The sequence below is a fragment of the Mustela nivalis genome, assembly GCF_964662115.1.
Source record: "Mustela nivalis genome assembly, chromosome: X".
NCBI classification, from domain to species: domain Eukaryota; kingdom Metazoa; phylum Chordata; class Mammalia; order Carnivora; family Mustelidae; genus Mustela; species Mustela nivalis.
In genome coordinates this window covers 85,657,743-85,675,970 of record NC_139040.1, presented here as the reverse complement: position 1 = coordinate 85,675,970, position 18,228 = coordinate 85,657,743, and the positions used below count along the sequence as shown (strand labels likewise).

General features: G+C 37.8%; 1 protein-coding gene across 2 annotated transcripts in view; it reads left to right on the top strand.

Annotated features, from left to right (window-relative positions):
- NBDY (negative regulator of P-body association) overlaps positions 1 to 17,301 on the top strand; it is an 83,714-nt gene extending 66,413 nt beyond the window's left edge. Inside the window, exon 3 of one of the 2 annotated variants that reach the window (XM_082717467.1) lies at positions 16,939 to 17,301. The gene's annotated coding sequence lies outside the window, so the exon portion shown is untranslated. Of the gene's footprint in view, positions 1 to 16,770 lie in introns of both variants that reach the window. The other variant, XM_082717463.1, reaches the window with a different exon arrangement.
- The last annotated feature ends 927 nt before the right edge of the window (positions 17,302 to 18,228 follow it).

Here is an 18,228-nt window from a genome sequence, read left to right as displayed (position 1 = left end):
CTTCCAGTCTGCACCCAGTTCGCCTCAAGCCATCCTATGAGGCAGCCCCTAAATGGACTTTCCTGGGTCATCTCACTTGTGCCTTCTACAGTGCCAGCCAGGCAACAAAAGGTGTTAAACTGGCTGAGCGACCCAGGTGCCTGGGTGGCTTAGTCATTAAGTGTCTGCCTTTGGCTCAGGTCATGATCCCTGGGTCCTAGGATTGAGCGCCTCATCAGGCTCCCTGCTTAGTGGGAAGCCTGCTTTTCCCTCTCCCACTCCCCCTGCTTGTGTTCCCTCTCTCACTGTGTCTCTCTCTGTCAAATTAATAAATAAAATCTTTAAAAACAAAACAAAACAAAAACTACTAAACCAACACTGTCAGCACAAGGGCAGTCCTTCAAGACTAGGAGAAATAGCTGATCCATTTAATTAATGGAAACAAAGTCAAATAAAATGAGGTAATAAAGGAATGAGGAAAGACTGAGGCAAAGGTTTAGAAAATAACTAAATGAAATGGAATTAAATGATCTTTCTAAAAACAACAATTTAAAGTAATGTCATAAAAATGGTCACTGGACTGGAGAGGAGTGGATGAACTCAGAGAGAACTTCAAAAAAGTGATAGAAAGTATTTAAAAGAACCAATAGGGTTCCTGGGTGCCTCAGTGGGTTAAGCCTCTGCCTTTGGCTCAGGTCATGATCTCAGGGTCCTGGGATCAAGCCCCACATCTGGCTGTCTGCTCAGTGGGTAGCCTGCTTCCCCCTCCCCTCTGCCTGTCTCTCTGCTTGCTTGTGATCTCTCTCTCTCTCTGTCAAATAAATAAAATCTTTTTTTTTTTAAGAACCAATCAGTTGAAGAATACTGCATCTGAAATGGGAAAAAAAAAAAGAAATGGAAAAAAAAATCCGCTACATGGAACTAAAAGCAGATTAGAAGATATAGAAGTACAGACCAGTAGTCTGTAAGAGAGCTCTGGAAAGTGACCAAACTGAACAGCAAAAAATTTTTAAAAATTAAAATGAGGAAAGATTAAGGGTCCTTCTGAGACAACATCAAGTCTATTAATATTCTAATTATACAAGTTCCAGAAGGAGAAGTGAGAGAGAAAGGGGCAGAAAACTTATCTGAAGAAATAATGGCTAAAAATTTCCATAATCTGGGGAAAGAAACATGTGATCCAGGTCCGGGAAGCATGTATATCTCTAAATAAGGTGAATGGAAGGATGTCCACACTGAGAACATAATAATTAAAATGTCAATGATTAAAGATAAAGGTAGCAAGGGAAAAATCAACTAGTTACATAAAAGAGAAACACCAGAAGGCTATCAGGTGATTATACAGCAGCAGCTTTGCTCAAGAGAAGGCAGTGACATGATATATTCATAATGCAAGAAGAAAAACCTACAATGAATAATCCCCTACCCAGCAAAGTTACATTCAGACTGGAAGGAGAGAGAGTTTCCCAAACAAAAGCTAATGAAGTTTATCCCCACTGAATTTGTTTTAGAAAAAAAAAATATATATATATATATATATATGTGTGTGTGTGTGTGTGTGTGTGTGTGTGTGTGTATACACACATATATATTTTTTCTAAAGTGCCTTTTTTTCTGAAGTGCCTATATATATATATATATAGGCACTTCATTATTTATTTTTAAAGTCACTTCATTAACTGGGAAAAGGGAAACATCATAATAAAAAGAAAACCAAGTTATGAGTAAAAGGAAACATACAATGAAAATTAGATTACTCACTTATAAACTAGTGTGAAAGTTAAAAAAACAAAAACATTGAAATTAATTATATCAAAAAATACTTCAGAGAGTCACCAAATTTAAATACACACACGTAAAAACTAGAGAGAGGAGAAGTAATGCAGTACTTTTGGAATGTGTTTGAACTTAAGTGACCATCAACATAACATATATAAGACTACTACAGATTACTACAGATGTGGATCCTGAGAAGATATTAGAGTAGTGGGACCCTAAGCTCGCCTTGTTCCATGGATACAACTAGTTAACACTCAAGTGTAGATAAACTAGAAAACAACCAGTAGAGTAAATAAACACTACAGTGAAAGGTAAAGAGGCAACATCAAGCAAAGTAGGAAAGTTGGAGACATAGTTTTGGTGCTAAATGGCCCTTGGCCATTTACAGAGGGAGGGAGCCTTGAGCCTTGAAAGGGGAGTCATCCAGACTATCACATCATGGACTCCACACTGGAAAGAATAATTCCCATAACATTTGGCTTTGAAAGCGAGAATGACCAAATTTCATGAGTTCTTAAAACCAGCAGGACTTAAAAGCCTAGAATTTTAAAGATCAGTGGGATTGGATCTGTAAAAACAGGCAGGACAAGAGGAAGTTGTGTCTCTACCCTTAGAGAGCACAACAAACAGACCCTAGAGGACCATCCTAGAAGCAGCTCTTTGAAAAACAGCTGGGGAATACAGGAGGGAGAGTTATTTACTGAACTTATACTCTGTCATGGAGAGACAGAGATTACTGATGGACTTCTGCAGGAAACAAAGGAGCTAGCAGGTGTCTTCTACTCCCCCATTCCCCAGGATAAATATACTACCACCAGCAGGAATCAATCTGACACCTACCTAACTTACTTATATCTAGTTCTGTATCTTGCACTGTAATGGACCTGCACTTCCCAGTCACCTTTCCTTCTATCATGTTGCTACAGTTCCTTTAACCAGAAGACCAGTGCAGACCTTGTCAACACCATGTCTCCCAAACCACACATTTTATATGGGGCTTTTGTCCTTGTGGCAGTGGCAACAGCAGCAGTGGCAGGCCATGTAGAAGCTTGAGGTGCACCTAGACAAAATTGTGTGCTGTGGCAAATTTGCATAGTTTCTGGATGAACCTAGGGTGACCCAAGTTCTGGGAGTGACAGCAGATCTCATTTTGCAAGCATCAGAGTACACCTTGTTAAAACCGTGAGCCCCACCATGCCCTGGGACCAATTCACAACAGGCAAAGGGAGACTCTGTATATGATTGGACTAAAGGAGAAAGTGGACAGGACACAACTGCAGGGCACATGTAACACACATGAGACAGCCCATGAAGTACCATGTTCTGTGGAATAGGGCATATGCACTGCAGGGCATTATAACACCTCTTCTTCGTAAGGCCATTACCCTCAAGAAGAGAAGACATCTGACTTCCTAACACACACAAACACACAGAGTAAGACAAAATGAGACAGAGGAATATGTCCCAAATTAAAGAACAGGGCAGCACCACAGCAAGAGACCTATGTGAAACAGATAAAAATAATATGCCTGATAGAGGACTTAAAGTAATGATCATAAAGTTACTCAATGGACTTCAGGAAAGGGTGGAGGACATCAGTGAGACCCTTGATAAAGAGATTAAAAAATAACATCAGAGTTAAGAGCTCTATAATTTATATATAAAATATAATAGATGGAATTAATAGTGGACTGTTGGAAGGAGAGGAACTTATAAGTGACCTAAAGGATAGAGTAATGGAAAGTAATCAAGGTGAAGAGGTGAAAGACAAACAAATACTGCATAATGAGAATAGACTTAGGGAACTCAATGACTGCATCAAAAGCAATAGCATTCTCATCATAGGGTTCCCAGAAGAGAAGAGAGAGAAGTGGAGGGTCAAAAACTACTTAAATAATAGTTGAAAACAACCTGAATATGGGGGGGAAACAGAGATCCAGATTTAGAAGGCACAGAAATCCCCCAAGAAACTGAACCCAAGAAGATATATGTCAAGACACATAGTAATAAAAATGGCAAAAAGTAGTGAAAATGAGAGAATTTCAAAAACAACAAAAGAAAGATAGTTACATACAGGGGAAACCACATAAGGATATCATTGGATTTTACAGCAGAAACTTTGAAGGCCAGAAAGAAGCAGTGTGATATATTCAAAGTGCTGTAAAGTGAAAATCTGCACACATGAATATTCTGTCCACCAAAGCTATCATTCAGAATAGAAGGAGTGATAGTTTCTCAGGCAGACAAAGGTAAAGAAGTTTATGACCACTAAATGAGTCCCACAAGAAATATTAAAGGGGACTCTGGAAAGACCATAAGTAAGAGTATGAAAAGTAGTAAACACAAAACCAGTAGTAAGTATATCTGTAAAAATCAATCAAAGGAATCACAAAATACAAGGATGTAAAATGTGACACCATATATCAAAAACATGGAGGGAAGAGGAATAAAGAGTGAAAGTGGGGAGATAATTATTTATCATGCAAATGGATGTGAAAAGGATGTGAAAAGAAAGCCAGAGTTTCAATACTTATATTGGACAAAATAGACTTTAAAACAAAGATTTTAAGAATAGACAAAGAAGGAACCTATGTAGTAATAAAGGGGACATTCCAAAAAGAAAATATAACATGTAAAGATTTGTGCAGCAAACATGGGAGAAGCAAAATACATAAAATGGTTAACAGGAATCTTAAAGTCACTAATTCATAGTAACACAGTGATAGTTGGGGACTTTAACACTCCATTTACATAAACTGATCATCCCCACAGAAAATCAACAAGGAAACAGTTGTGTTGAATGATACATTGGACCAAGTGGACTTAAATGTACTCAGAACATCTATCCTAAAACAGTGGAAGGTGGCTCCGTGGCGCAATGGATAGCGCATTGGACTTCTAAAACAGTGGAATACACATTCTTTTCAAGTGCACATGGAACATTCTTCAGACTAGATCACATATTAGACCACAAAGAAAGTTTCAACAAGTTTAACAAGATTGAAGTCATACCGTGCATCTTTTCAGACCACAATGCTATGAAGCTAGGAATCAATGACAAGAAAAACACTGGAAAGAATGCAAATACATGGAGGTTAAATAACAGGCTACTAAACAATGAAATCAAGAAATCAAAGATGAAAGAAATACTACATGGAGAGAATTTAAAATGAAAGTACAGTGATCCAATGCTTTTATGAAGCAGGAAAAGGAGCTCTAAGGAGTAGATTTATAGCAAATAAAGGTTAACCTCAAGAAGCAGGATAAGTATTTATTTAAACAACATAACCTTAACCTAAATGAGCTACCAAAGGAACAACAAACATAACCCCAAACTAGGAGAAGGATGAAAATAATAAGATTGGAGCAGAAATAAATGATATAGAGTAAAAATAATAATAATTTTAAAAGATCAATGAAACCAGGAGCTGGTTCTTTAAAGGATCAACAAAATTGATAAATCTTTAACCAGACTCATAAAAAAATGAGAGAGACGATTCCAGTAAAATCATGTGTTAAAGAGGAGAAAAACAACTGACGTCACAGAAATACTAAAGACTGTAAGAGACTATTATGTGAAAAGTATATACCAACAAATTGGACAGCCTGGAAGAAATCCTAGAAAGATATAACCAACCAAAACTGACCCAGAAACAAACAGTCCAATTACCAGTAAAGAAATTGAAAACAGTAAACAACAAATCTACAACCAGATATCTTCACAGTGAAATTCAAACATTTAAGCAAGAGTTGATACCTATTCTTACAAAACTTTTCCAAACCTTGGAAGTGGAATGAAGACTTCCAAATTCATTCCATGAGGCCAGAATTACCCTGATAACAAACCAGATGAAGACACCACAAAAAACGAGAACTACTGGCCAAGATCCCTGAAGAGCATAAATACAAATCTCTCAATAAAGTCGCAGTAAAATGCTAGCAAACCAAATCCAAGAATTCATTTTAAGAAAAAAATTCAACAGGATCAAGTAGGATGTATTTCTGGGAGGGGGGTTCACTAAACAATGTTATGCATCCTGTCAGTAAGAGCAAGGATAAAACTGATACAGTAATCTCAAATTTTTATTTATTTATATATTTGTTTGTTTGTTTGTTTGTTTTGACAGAGAGAGAGAAAAGGAGATCATAAGTAGGCCAGCAGAGAGAGGGGGAAGCAAGCTCCCTGCTGAGCAGGGAGCCCAATGTGGGGCTTAATCCCAGGACCCTGATATCATGACCTGAGCCGAAGGTAGAGGTTTAACCCACTGAGACACACAGGTGCACCAATACAGTCATTTCAAGAGATGCAGAAAAAGCAATAGAGAAAGTACAACATACATTCATTACAAATACCTCAACAAAGTAGGTTTAGAGGGAACATACCTGAACATAATCAAGGGTGTATATGAAAAACACAGTTAACATCATGAGGAAAAACTGAGAGCTTTTCCTTTAAGGTCAGGAACAAGACAAGGATGTCCAGTCCACCACAGCAATCAGAAAGCAAAAAGAAATAAAAGGCATCAAAATCAATAAGGAAATAGTAACACTTCACTATTTGCAGATGATGTGATACTCTAAATAAAAATAAATAAATAAAAAACATGAAAAGCTCAAAAAGACTCCACCACAAAACTACTAGAATTCATAAATTAATTCAGTGATGTTGCAAGATGTAAAATCATTGTACAGAAACCTATTACACTTCTAGAAACTTATTAATAAAGCAGCAGATAGAGAAATTAAGAAAATAATCTTGTTTACATTTGCACCAAATATAATAAAATATCTAAGAATATAATTAACCAAAGAGGTGAAAGACCTGTACACTGCTAACTATAAAACTCCAATGAAAGAAATTGAATATGAGAAAGAGAAATGGAAAGACATTCCATGCTATGGATTGGAATAACAAATACTGGTAAATGTCTGTATTATGCAAAGGAGTCTACACATTTAATGTATGCCTTATCAAAATACCAGAGCGTTTTTCACAGAAGTATAACAGACAATCCTAAAATTTGTGTGGAACCGCAAAAGAACTGGAATAGCCAAGGCAATCTTGGGCAGGGGGTGGGGGTGGGGGCAAACTATGGGTATATAGGTATCCCATTTCGAGATTCCAAGTTATACTACAAAGCTGTAAAATTAAAGCAGTATGGTAATGCCACAAAAATAGAGACATAGATCAATAGAACAGATTACAAAACCCAGAAATAAACACACAATTACATGCTCAATTAACTTTCATATTTATTTTTTAATTTTTTATTTTTTTATAAACATATCATGTATTTTTATCCCCAGGGGTACAGGTCTGTGAATCACCAGGTTTACACACTTCACAGCACTCACCAAAGCACATACCCTCCCCAATGTCCATAATCCCACCCCCTTCTCCCAAACCCCCTCCCCCCAGCAACCCTCAGTTTGTTTTGTGAGATTAAGAGTCACTTATGGTTTGTCTCCCTCCCGATCCCATCTTGTTTCATTTATTCTTCTCCTACCCCCCTAACCCCCCATGTTGCATCTCCACTTCCTCATATCAGGGAGGTTATATGATAGTTGTCTTTCTCTGATTGACTTACTTAACTAAGTATGATACCCTCTAGTTCCATTCACGTCGTCGCAAATGGCAAGATTTCATTTCTTTTGATGGCTGCATAGTATTCCGTTGTGTATATATACACCACATCTTCTTTATCCATTCATCTGTTAGGGACATCTAGGTTCTTTCCATAGTTTGGCTATTGTAGACATTGCTGCTATTAACATTCAGGTGCACATGCCCCTTTGGATCACTACGTTTATATCTTTAGGGTAAATACCCAGTAGTGCAATTACTGGGTCATAGGGTAGTTCTATTTTCAACTTTTTGAGGAACCTCCATGCTGTTTCCAAGAGTGGTTGCACCAGCTTGCATTCCCACCAACAGTGTAGGAGGGTTCCCCTTTCTCCACATCCTCACCAGCATCTGTCATTTCCTGACTTGTTAATTTTAACCATTCTGACAGGTGTGAGGTGATACCTCATTGTGGTATTGATTTGTATTTCCCTGATGCCGAGTGATGTCTGTTGGCCATCTGGATGTCTTCTTTGCAGAAATGTCTGTTCATGTCCTCTGCCCATTTCTTTTTTTTTTTTTTTAAAGATTTTATTTATTTATTTGACAGAGAGAGAAATCACAAGTAGACAGAGAGTCAGGCAGAGAGAGAGAGAGAAGCAGGCTCCCGCCGAGCAAAGAGCCCGATGCGGGGCTCGATCCCAGGACACCGAGATCATGACCTGAGCCGAAGGCAGCGGCTTAATCCACTGAGCCACCCAGGCGCCCCCTCTGCCCATTTCTTGATTGGATTATTTGTTCTTTGGGTGTTGAGTTTGCTAAGTTCTTTATAGATTTTGGACACTAGTCCTTTATCTGATATGTCGTTTGCAAATATCTTCTCCCATTCTGTCAGTTGTCTTTTGGTTTTGTTAACTGTTTCCTTTGCTGTGCAAAAGCTTTTGATCTTGATGAAATCCAAATAGTTCATTTTTGCCCTTGCTTCCCTTGCCTTTGGCAATGTTCCTAGGAAGATGTTGCTGCAGCTGAGGTCGAAGAGGTTGCTGCCTGTGTTCTCCTCAAGGATTTTGATGGATTCCTTTCGCACATTGAGGTCCTTCTTCCATTTTGAGTCTATTCTCATGTGTGGTGTAAGGAAATGGTCCAATTTCATTTTTCTGCATGTGGCTGTCCAATTTTCCCAGCACCATTTATTGAAGAGGCTGTCTTTTTTCCATTGGACATTCTTTCCTGCTTTGTCAAAGATTAGTTGACCATAGAGTTGAGGGTCTATTTCTGGGCTCTCTATTCTGTTCCATTGATCTATGGGTCTGTTTTTGTGCCAGTACCATGCTGTCTTGATGATGACAGCTTTGTAATAGAGCTTGAAGTCCGGAATTGTGATGCCACCAATGTTGGCTTTCTTTTTCAATATCCCTTTAGCTATTTGAGGTCTTTTCTGGTTCCACATAAATTTTAGGATTATTTCTTCCATTTCTTTGAAAAAATGGATGGGATTTTGATAGGGATTGCATTAAATGTGTAGATTGCTTTAGGTAGCATAGACATTTTGACAATATTTGTTCTTCCAATCCAGGAGCATGGAACATTTTTCCATTTCTTTGTGTCTTACTCAATTTCTTTCATGAGTAGTTTATAGTTTTCTGAGTATAGATTCTTAGCCTCTTTGGTTAGGTTTATTCCTAGATATCTTGTGGTTTTGGGTGCAATTGTAAATGGGATTGACTCCCTAATTTCTCTTTCTTCTGTCTTGGTGGTGTAGAGAAATGCATCTGATTTCTGTGCATTGATTTTATATCCGAACACTTTACTAAATTTCTGTACAAGTTCTAGCAGTTTTGGAGTGGAGTCTTTTGGGTTTTCCACATATAGTATCATATCATCTGCAAAGAGTGATAGTTTGACTTGTTCTTTGCTGATTTGGATGCCTTTAATTTCTTTTTGTTGTCTGATTGCTGAGGCTAGGACTTCTAGTACTACGTTGAATAGCAGTGGTGATAATGGACATCCCTGCCATGCTCCTAACCTTAGGGGAAAAGCTTTCAGTTTTTCTCCATTGAGAATGATATTTGCAGTGTGTTTTTCATGGATGACTTTGAAAATAGTGAGGTAATTGCCCTCTATCCCTACCCTTTGAAGAGTTTTGATCAGGAAGGGATGTAGTACTTTGTCAAATGCTTTTTCAGCATCTATTGAGAGTATCATATCGTTCTTGTTCTTTCTTTGCTTAATGGGTTTTATCACATTGATTGATTTGTGGATGTTGACCCAAACTTGCAGCCCTGGAATAAATCCCACTTGGTCGTAGTGAATAATCCTTCTAATGTACTGTTGAATCCTATTGGCTAGTATTTTGGTGAGAATTTTCACATCTGTGTTCATTAAGTATATTGGTCTGTATTTCTCTTTTTTGATGGGATCCTTGTCTGGTTTTGGGATCAAGGTGATGCTGGCCTCTTAAAATGAGTTTTGAAGTTTTCCTTCCATTTCTATTTTTTGGAACAGTTTCAGGAGAATAGGAATTAGTTCTTCTTTAAATGTTTGGTAGAATTCCCCTGGGAAGCCGTCTGGCCCTGGGCTTTTGTTTGCTTGGATATTTTTAATGACTGTTTCAATCTCCTTACTGGTTATGGGTCTGCTCAAGTTTTGTATTTCTTCCTGGTTCAGTTGAGGTAGTTTATATGTCTCTAGGAATGCATCCATTTCTTCCAGATTGTCAAATTTGTTTGCATAGAGTTGCTCATTGTATGTTCTTATGATTGTGTGTATTTCTTTGGTGTTAGTTGTGATCTCTCCTCTTTCAGCATGATTTTATGTATTTGGGTCCTTTCTCTTTTCTTTTTGATAAGTCTGGCCAGGGATTTATCAATCTTGTTAATTATTTCAAAGAACCAGCTCCTAGTTTCATTGATTTGTTCTATTCTTTTTTTTTTTTTTATTTGTTTCTATTTCATTGATTTCTGCTCTGATCTTTATTATTTCTCTTCTCCTGCTGGGTTTAGGCTTTCTTTCTTGTTCTTTCTCCAGCTCCTTTAGGTGTAGGGTTAGGTTGTGTATTTGAGACTTTTCTTGTTTCTTGAGAAAGGCTTGTACTGCTATATATTTTCCTCTCAGGACTGCCTTTGCTGTGTCCCACAGATTTTGAACCATTGTGTTTTCATTAACATTTGTTTCCATGAATTTTTTCAATTCTTCTTTAATTTCCTGGTTGACCCGTTCATTCTTTAGAAGAATGCTGTTTAGTCTCCATGTATTTGTGTTCTTTCCAAATGTCTTCTTGTGATTGAGTTCTAGCTTCAGAGCATTGTGGTCTGAAAATATGCAGGGAGTGATCCCAATCTTTTGATACTGGTTGAGATCTGATTTAGGAACGAGGATGTGATCTATTCTGGAGAATCTTCCATGTGCACTAGAGAAGAAGTGTGTATTCTGTTGCTTTGGGATGGAATGTTCTGAATATATCTGTGATGTCCATCCGGTCCAGTGTGTCCTTTAAGGCCTTTATTTCCCTGTTGATCTTTTGCTTGGATGATCTGTCCATTTCAGTGAGGGGAGTGTTAAAGTCCCCTACTGTTAATGTATTATTGTTGATGTGTTTCTTTGATTTTGTTATTAATTGGTTCATATAGTTGGCTGCTCCCACTTTAGTAGCATAGATATTTAAAATTGTTAGATCTTCTTGTTGGACAGACCCATTGAGTATGATATAGTGTCCTTCCTCATCTCTTATTATAGTCTCTGGCTTAAAATCTAATTGATCTGATATAAGGATTGCCACCTCAGCTTTCTTCTGATGTCCATTAGCATGGTAAATTCTTTTCCACCCCCTCACTTTAAATCTGGAGGTGTCTTCGGGCTTAAAATGAGTTTCTTATAGACAACATATTGATGGGTTTTGTTTTTTATCCATTCTGATACCCTTTGTCTTTTGATTGGGGCATTTAGCCCATTAACATTCAGGGTAACTATTGAGAGATATGAAGTTAGTGCCATTGTATGGCCTTAAGGTGACTGTTACTGTATATTGTCTCTGTTCTTTTCTGACCTACTACTTCTGGGCTCTCTCTTTGCTTAGAGGACCCCTTTCTATATTTCCTGTAGAGCTGGTTTGGTGTTTACAAATTCTTTTAGTTTTTGTTTGTCCTGGAAATTTTTTATCTCTTCTTCTAATTTTCAATGATAGCCTAGCTGGATATAGTAATCTTGGCTTCATGTTTTTTTCATTTAGTGCTCTAAATATATCATGCCAGTTCTTTCTGGCCTGCCAGGTCTCTGTGGATAAGTCTGCTGCCAGTCTAATATTTTTACCATTGTATGTTACAGACTTCTTTTCCCGGGCTGCTTTCAGGATTTTCTCATTGTTGCTAAGACTTTTAAATTTTACTATCAGTTGACGGGGTGTAGACCTATTCTCTTTCATTTTGAGGGGAGTTCTCTGCCCCTCCTGGATTTTGATGCTTATTCCCTTTGCATATTAGGGAAATTCTCTACAATAATTCTCTCCAATATACCTTCTGCTCCCCTCTCTCTTTCTTCTTCTGGAATCCCAATTATTCTAATGTTATTTCATCTTATGATGTCACTTATCTCTCTAATTCTCCCCTCGTGTTCCAGTAGCTGTTTGTCCCTCTTTTGCTCAGCTTCTTTATTCTCTGCCATTTGGTCTTTTATATCACTAATTCTTTTTTCTGCCTCATTTTTCCTAGCAGTGCAAGCCTCTATTTTTTGATTGCACCTCATTAATAGCTTTTTTGATTTCAACTTGGTTAGATTTTAGTTCTTTTATTTCTCCAGAAAGGGCTTTTATATGTATCCCGAGAGGGTTTCTCTAATATCTTCCATGCCTTTTTCAAGCCTGGCTAGAACCTTGAGTATTGTCATTCTGAACTCTAGATCTGATATATTACCCATGTCTGTATTGATTAGGTCCCTAGCCTTCGGTACTGCCTCTTGTTCTTTTTTTGTGTGTGTGATGAGTTTTTCTGCCTTGTCATTTTGTCCAGATAAGAGTATATCAAGGAGCGGCAGCCGCATCTCCGCCTGCCCACGGGTCCTGTCCCCGTGCTCTAATAAATCACCTTTTGCACCAACGATGTCTTAAGAATTCTTTCTTTAGGGGCGCCTGGGTGGCTCAGTGGGTTAAGCTGCTGCCTTCGGCTCAGGTCATGATCTCAGGGTCCTGGGATCGAGCCCTGCATCCGGCTGTCTGCTCAGCAGGGAGCCTGCTTCCCTCTCTCTCTCTGCCTGCCTCTCCATCTACTTGTGATTTCTCTCTGTCAAATAAATAAATAAAATCTTTAAAAAAAAAAAGAGTATATCAAGGAGCAAATAAAATACTGAAAGGGTGGAAAAGACCCTAGGAAAATGCGCTTTAACCAAATCAGAAGAGACCCCAAATCATTGGAGGGAGAAAGAAGATAAAAAGACGTTCAGAAAAAAAAAAATTAAAAAAGAAAACAAAGAAAAAATACAAAAAAGAATATATATAGATAGATAGATAGATAGATAGATAAACTAGTTTAAAAACGTTAAAAAAGAAAAGGGTAAAAGTTAAAAAAATTAGGAGAAGAAAAAAAATTAAATTAGAAATAAATTAACCACAAGATTAAAGAATCATGGGGAGAAAGCCATGAGTTCCGTGCTTTGCTTTTACCTCCTCTGTAATTCTGCTGCTCTCTTTGGTAGGTGAACTTTGTCTTGGCTGGATTTCTTGTTGATCTCGGGGAGGGGCCTGTTATAGTGATTCTCAAGTGTCTTTGCCTGAGGCGGAATTGCACCGCCCTTACCAGGGGCCAGGCTAAGTAATCTCAGGTTTGCTTTCGGGAGCATTTGTCTCCTGAATGCTTTCCCTAGAGTTCTGGAGGACGGGAATGAAAATGGCGGCCTCACAGTCTCTGGCCTGGAGGAGCCGAGAGCTTGGGGACCCACTCCTCTATATGCCCTCAGAGAAAAGAGTCCAATCACTCCCGTCTCCCTGGCCTCTCCCGCCCTCCAAGCTCACCCAGCCTGGAACTGGTTCAAGGTAACCCCGAGCTGAGAGCTCACTCCTCGGCTCTGTCTCTGTAGCCGGCTTCCCTGGTCTAATACCTGCAAGCTCTGCGACACTCAGACACCCCCAATCTTTCTGTGACCCTGTGGGACCTAGAGCCACACTGTCCCCGTGTGGGCTTCACCTCGGTGTAGCCTCTGGAGCTATGTCCCTCAGTGGAGCAGACTTTTAAGAGTCCTGATTTTGTGCTCTGTTGCTCTGCCGTTTGCGGGGAGCCGGCCCCTCCCCCCACGGTCTATCTTCCCATTGCTTTGGATTCACTTCTCCGCTGGTCCTACCTTTTAGAAAGTGGTCAATTTTCTGTTTCTAGAATTGCTGTTCTTCTTCTCTTCTATCTCCCGTTGGATTTGTAGGTGTTTGCAATGGTTTGATAAGCTATCTAGGTAATCTCCTGCTACCTGATGTAGTCTCAGACTGCTATTTCTCTGCCATCTTGACTTCTCCTCTCATACTTATTTTTTTATTAAAAATATTTATTTATTTGAAAGAGAGAGTGTAGGAGTGGAGGGAAGGAGCAGAGAAAAGGAAGAAGCAGGTTCCATGCTGAGCAGGGAGCCCAATATGGGGCTCAATCCCAGAATCCCAAGATCGTGACTTGAGCCAAAGGCAGACACTTAGCTGACTCAGCCACCCAGGCACCCCAGTCGATTAAATTTCAATAAAGGAGGCAATAATATGCAATAGTCTCATTAACAAATGGTGTTGGGAATACTGGCTAGGTCCATGCAAAATAATGAAACTGAGCCATTCTCATACACCATAAACCAAAATGAGCTCATAATGTATTGAGGGCCTAAATAGGAGACCTGAAACCATAACAATCCTAAAAGAGGACATAGTAGTTTCTTTAACATTGGTCATAGCAGCATCCTTCTGTATATTTTTTTTTTGAGAGCAAGGGGAAATAAAGGAAATAAACTATTGGGAATATATCAAAATAAAAAGCACAGCAAAGGAATAAACTAAAAATACTAAAATTCAGCCTATCGATTGAAGGAGATACTTGCAAATCACATATCTGATAAAGGGGAAATATCCAAAATATACAAAGAGAAATTCTTAAGCACCAAAAACCCCCTAAATAATCCAATTAAAAGTTGGCAGAAGACATCAACAGACATTTCTCCGCAAAGAAGACATCCATATGGCCAACAGACACATAAAAAGATGCTTATCATCAGTTATCATCAGGGAAATACAAATTAAAAGCACAATGAGATATTACCTCACATCTGTCAGAATGGCTAAAAACAAGAAAAGAACATTTTATCAAGTATGTGGAGGAAAGGGAACACTTGTGAACAGTTGGTGGTACAAACAGTTTGGAAAACAGTATTATGGTTTCTCAAAAGTTAAATATAGAACTACTGTGAGCCAGCACTCTAACGACTGGGATTTTATACAATTAGTGCACATCTATTAATTCAAAGGGATACAGACACCCCCTGTGTTTATAGTAGCAGCACCAAAGGGATACAGACACCCCCTGTGTTTATAGTAGCATTATTTCCAATAACAAAGATATGGAAGCTGCTCAGGTGTACATCAATTGATGACGGATAAAAAAGAAATGGTGTATGTATATATGATGTAATATTATTCAGTCATAAAAATGAAATTTTCCATTTGTAGCAACATGACTAGAGCTAGACAATATAATGTTAAGCCAAACGAGTCAATCAGAGAAAGAGAAATACCATATAATTTCATTCATCTGTGAAATTTAAGAAACAATCAACATAGAGGGAAAAAAGGAGAGAGACAAACCATAAAATAGGCACTTAACTCAAGGCAACAAAGTCAGGGTTGCTAGAGGGTCAAATGGATGATGGGCATTAATACCCATCCTTAAGGAGGACATGTGTGCTGAACACTGGATGTTGTAAGTGATGAATCACTAAATTCTACACCTGAAACTAATACTAAACTCTATGTTAAATAACTGGAATTTAAATAAAAATTTGAAACAGAACAAAAAGTGTGATATGTTTGTGTGGGAGGATGGGTGAAATAGGTTATGGATATTAAAGAGTATACTTACCATGATGAAAAAAATAATAAAAAAATAATGTGGCAAAAATAAGAAATAAAAGGCATCCAGTTTGGTAAGTACGAAGTCACACTCAGTATTTGCAGAAGTCTTGATACTATATAATGAAAACTCTAAAGACTTCACCAACAAAGGATTAAAAACAATAAAGTTCAGTGAATTTATAAAATATAAAATTAATATACTGTAATTCATTGTATTTTTAATGATTTACCTTGTGGGAGTGTGGATGGGGGAGAGGGAGAGAATCCTCAAGCAGACTCCCTCTTGAGGGTGGAGCCCAATATGGGGCTCAATCCATGACCCCGAGACCCTGACCTGAGCTGAAATCAAGAGTCAGATGCTTAACTGACTGAGCTACCCAGGTGCCCCTGTTGTGTTTTTTAGACATTATTAAGGCAGAAATAGCAGAAAGACAAATTAAGAAAATAATCCCATTTACAACTGCACCAAGAAGAATAATATTCCTAGGAATAAATTTAACCACAGAAGTAAAAAGGATATACTCTAAAAACTAAGATACTGATGAAAAAAACTGAAGACAACACAAATAAATGGAAACCTAGCCAATTTTCATGAATTGGAAGAATTCAGATTGTTAAAATGTTTATACTACTTAAAGCAGTCTAGAGTTTCAGTGAAATATAACAATGGCATTTTTCACAGAACTAGAACAAATAATAGTAAAATTTACATGGAACCACAAGAAACCTTGAATAGAGGAAGCAATCTTGAAGAAGAAAAAAAGCTGAAGGCATGACACTCCCAGATTTCAAGATAACTAAAATGCCATTGTAATCAAATACTATGGTACTGGCTTAAGAATAGACATATAGATCAATTGAAAGGGATAGGGAGGGGCACCTGGGAGACTTAGTCATTTAAGCATCTGCTTTCACCTCAGGGTCTTGGGATGGAGCCCTGTATGCTTCCTACTCAGGGGAGTCTGCTTCTCTCTCTTCCTCTGCCCATCCCTCCTAGTTGTGCTCTTTCTTGACCTCTCTCTCTCTCTCTCTCAAATAAATAAAATCCTTAAAAAAATAAAAGGATAGGGAATCCAGAAATAAAATCACTTATATACATTAAATAATCAATCTATGTTAATAGAGACATAAATATACAATGGGAAATGACAGTCTACAACAAATGCTATTGGGAAAACTGGACAGCTACATGCATAGTAATGAAACTGTATTACCTTATTATACCATATACAAAATTAAATATAAAATGGTTTAAAGACCCAACATCTGAAAGCTGAAACCATAAATATCTTCAAAGAAAAGGGGCAGTAATCTGTTTGACATCAGCCTTGACAAAATATTTATTGATGTGTCTCCTCTGACAAAGGAAACAAAAGCCAATATAAACTATGGGGACTCCACCATGATAAGAAGCTTTTGCACAGCAAAGAAAGTTATGAACAAAACAAAAAGTGAACCTATTGAATGGGAGAAGGTATTTGCAAATAATATTATCTGATAAGGGACTAATATCCAAAATCCCTTATAAAAACAGATTTTTTTAAAAAATGGGCAAAGGATGAAATAGACATTTTTCTAAAGAAGATGTACAGATGGCCAACAGTCACATGAAAAGTTGCTCAACATCACAAATCATCAGGAACTTGCAAATCAAAGCCAAGATGAGAGATCAACTCACACCCAGCAGAAAAACTAGAATCAAAAAGAAATCACTAATGTTGATGAGATTGTGGAGAAAGGGGAACCCTCATGCACTGTTGGAATGTAAATTGCTCTAACCACTGTGGAAAACAGTATGGAAGATCCTTAAAAAATTAAAAATCAAAATACCGTGTGATCCAGTAATTTCAGTACTGGTAGTTGGTTCAAATAAAACAATAACACTGATTTGAAAAGATATATGCATTCCTTTGTTCATCACAGTGTCATATATGATAGCCAACTCATGTCAGCAACCTGGGCAATACCACCAATAGATGAATTATGAAGAGGGGGTGTACATATATACAATGGAATATTCCTTAGCCATAAAAAGAATGGCATCTTGACATTTGCAAAGACACGGATGGACCAATAGGGTATTATGCATAGTAGAGTAATTAAGACAGAAAAACACCATATGATTTCACCTATATGTGGAATGTAAAAAACAAAAACAAATTTGCAGACAAAAGCAGATACAGACACAGAAATACATAGAACAAACTGATGGTTTTCAAAGAGAATTCGAGGATAAACACAACAGTTGTAGGGGATTAAAAGGTACAGATTTGCAGTTATAATATAAAAAAGTTACAGGGATAAAAAAAAAGTACATCATACTAACTATAGCCATTGATTTTGTAATAACATTGTTTGTTGACAGATGGTAACTACACTTATCATGGTTAACATTATGTAATGTATACAATTGTTGAATAACTATGTTGTGCACCTGAAACTAATATAATGTATGTTAGCTATATTTTAATACAGGAAAATAGGGGTGCCTATGTGTCGCAGTCAGTTAAGTTTCTGTCTTCAGGTCAGATCATGATCCCAGGGTCCTGGGATAGAGCCCCACATACAGCTCTCTGCTTAGTGGTGAGGTTGCTTCTCCCTCTCCCTCTGCCTACCGCTCTGAGTATTTGTGCTTGCTCTCTGTCCATTAAATAAATAAAATCTTTCAATTTTTATTTTTTTAAAGATTTTGTTTATTTGTCAGAGAGAGAGAGAGAACACAAACAGGGGGAGCAGCAGACAGAGGGATAGGGAGCCTGATGTGGGACTCCATCCTAGGACCCTGGGGTCATGACCTGAGCCACAAGCAGATGCTTAAATGACT